The sequence below is a fragment of the Mustelus asterias genome, chromosome 8 (assembly GCF_964213995.1).
Source record: "Mustelus asterias chromosome 8, sMusAst1.hap1.1, whole genome shotgun sequence".
Lineage (NCBI taxonomy): Eukaryota > Metazoa > Chordata > Chondrichthyes > Carcharhiniformes > Triakidae > Mustelus > Mustelus asterias.
Window position 1 is genome coordinate 15,864,749 of NC_135808.1, and position 3,511 is coordinate 15,868,259.

The following is a 3,511-nucleotide window of genomic DNA, read 5'->3' on the forward strand; positions in this document are numbered from 1 at the left end:
AGGTTGCTACTGTCTTGGATTGTTCTACATCCTCTGTCAGCACTATCCAGGCATTTGTCACACTCTGTGAAACACAATGCCTCTCTCATCTCCTTTAAAATCCCCCCCTTTTACATTAAGCATATGTCCCCCAGTAATTGACATTTTTGCAATGGGCAAAATACTCTGACTTTCGATTTGATCCATGCCTCTGGTAATTTGTGTTAACTTCATCCAGGTCACCCCTGAGCCTCCGAAGTTAAAATGAAAACAAACCAAGTGTGACTAATCTCTCCTCATAGCAAAAATAATCCAAAAAAAGGCAACGTCCTGGTAAACCTTTTTTGTACCCTCTCCATTCCTCCTCAGCCTTCTAGTGGCGTGGCAACCATTAGTGTTTGCAATATTCCGAATGTGGCCAAAATAATGTTTTAATTAATGGAAACTTGACTTTTTCTATGCCGCGTCTGGCAATCTGTGCAGTGCATAAAACAAATCATAGCTATCTGTTACTTTACTAAACTTAAGGTTGATTCCCACTTGCAATTAAAAACTGGCCACTGTTTTGTTGTCACAGTCCTTTGTTCTCTTCTTCGTCCAGATGTCGTTTCTCTTTGTCAGCTTGGCCCCGGATTCTTCATACTGCCTTTCTGAACAAAGTGCTCGTGTTAGCAGAGTTAAACACCAAATATTCCTTGATAACCAGCCCATTAATTGATCAGAAACCTCAATTGCATCGATCAATTCGCTCAATGAAATAGGGCCAGAGTACTGATATCAATCAGTACAGGCCCCTTCATATCTTGGACCTTTAAGTATATTGTTTACATTCCAGCGCCGAGATAAGGAACAGTGCCTACAAATTCCTGTAAAGAAACCTCCCGGCCACACATAAACTGTTACATCTGACAGCTTTATCCTTTGACAAGTTACAGCACATTTGGTCAGAAAAAAATCCCAACATAATGAAAAAAAACCACTACTTTCAGCAGAAATCACATTTGCTTAATGGAAGACCTTCCAGTATATTATTATAAAGCGGAAGTTGATCCTCCATGTATGCACTAAACTGAAACATCCAAAGTGAAACATCCAAAATATACCTCACCTTATAATCTGTAAATGTGTGTGTGAAATGTTGTGTCCTGCTTTTCAGCAACCTCAGGTGGTAAAATACAACATAAACCCCTGATATCCACTCTAAAATCAACAGATAGCAAATCATCAATCTAACTAACAACGAACAAATTACATAAACTTAGCGAACAAACTAGATCCCTTCTATCACCTATTCAAGAATAACATAAGGTTATAATGGGTGCGTTGTTCCAGGCGTGCCACGGTGGCACAGTTGTTAGCATTGCTGTCTCACAGCACCAGGGACCTGGGTTCAATTTCTGGCTTGGGTGATTGTCTCTGTGGAGTTTGCACGGTCTCCCCGTGTCTGCGTGGGTTCCTCCGGGTGTTCTTGTTTCCTCCCACAGACAGAAAGACGTGATGGTTAGATGCATTGACCCGAACAGGCGCCAGAATGTGGCGACTAGCGTACTTCCACTGTAACTTCATTGCAGTGTTAATGTAAGCCTTACTTGTGACTGATAAATAAACTTTGACTTTATAACTGCAATTTATACTCATTAAAATCAATTTTAGTCACTTTCTAACTTACAACCAGGCATTGTGTTTTCCAGAATATTCTAATTCAAATATATTCGCTAAATTCAGAAGCCCGTTGTCTTGTTAAAAACTGCTACATCGTCTTTCGATAAAAAAATGTTTGCATTTGGGGCGCCCTTTGTACTATATTTTTTAACTTTCTCAGCGCATATAAAGTACTATCATTTAAAGGACCTTGCAACGCTTTCTCCCGAACATTTTACAACTTTACACACCCCAATCGAAAATCACTCTCCCTAACTTCACGGCATCATCAAAAGTTAAATCTCTGCAGACCATTCAACAACAGTCACTCCTCTTGATCCTTGAAGCCACTGGAAAAATTGATCAATGCTATATTACATATATCACTATATATATATGATGTTACACGAAAGAATGCCGTGTGTAACATATATATATATATATATATATATATATATATATATATACATATATCCACATATGTTACACACGGCATTCTTTCGTGTAACATCATATTTCCTCAGTCAACGGGTTGGCTACCTCTCTCTTTCACGTGATAAACCTTATTATTAACACAATGGCATACAACAAAGTGCACAAGATTAATAACATTGCAGCATGAGATATTAATTGGACGCTAGGTTGAATTTGTATGTTGGAACTCCGGTTACAGAAATCATCCCACCAAATTGTTTCCTTGATATTCTTCATATCCTGATCTATACATTTAATAGTTTGCTTCATTTGAATGAAAAATTCATCAACAGTAGCTGAACATATTATAGTGCACTCCAAATTTTCAGGTTGTAGGTTGACGGTAGTATTATTATTTCCACTTCATGGCGAATATTGTCATACAGTGTCATATTTGCATCTGTTATTAAACAATGTTGAGTTCTTAGAGCATCCCCAGGACAAGAATGTACCATTTGTGGAGATGAGGTAGTCGAGTAAAATTCAGATTCAATTTGAGTTGTACTATGTACCAAAGAAGGCAGTAAAGCGGTAGGTTTAACTCTCCAACGTACTTGTTATTAAAGCTGATCCTTATCTGCATAGTGAATCCTTTTGCAAGCATGCCGTTCATACTTATCTCGAATTGTATTGGAATTTGAATTCTACCAGTCTCATCTCGGGAGATATCGATTGTACATAACATTGTAAATTGTACGCAGTTGTCAACGAAGCGATATTGCACACCATGATATAATTTAATCTCTTATGAAGCGAAACATGACACAATAGGTTTGATTATACCATTGCATAGCAAACATAAATTTAAGCATGCATAGACACCCGAACGTAACTGTTACGCCTAGATTCGCCCATAAATGTCCCGTCATACTGTGTTGCATTCCGATGAGTAAAACATAAATCCCCTCGCTGTCCTTCGTCATTTCTGTTGTGAGAAACTGATTGCAACAACCCCACATCATTCAGCAAAATCAGAGGAACAATTCCCACGGAAGAAAACAACAATTTCTCCTGCGACAGATCATGATTGTACCTGTTGTTATGTACAGTTCATGTTCGCTTCTGTTCTTATTGAGAAACTAAAACAAAAGTTGGTATGGATTCATCTTCTTGTTGGAACATACTTCGTTTACGTCCACAAGCATCCTACATTTTGCATTGAAAAAAATGATTACTAATTCAGGTAATCTGTTTTACCACTAGGAGCATTCATAAAGAGCCATCTCAAGAAGGATGGTAACAACATAGCCCATCATGTAAAAGGAAAGTTTGGAACCAATTCCGGTGTGAAGAAGCAAAATGAAGCTGTCGATAAGACAAGACTGGAGAAGACAGCTCCAAAAACATTTAGAGAAAAACTGGATGACATAAGGATCAGTGTCAAAATGAACTGCGTCCTGTCGACAAGATAGTTAAA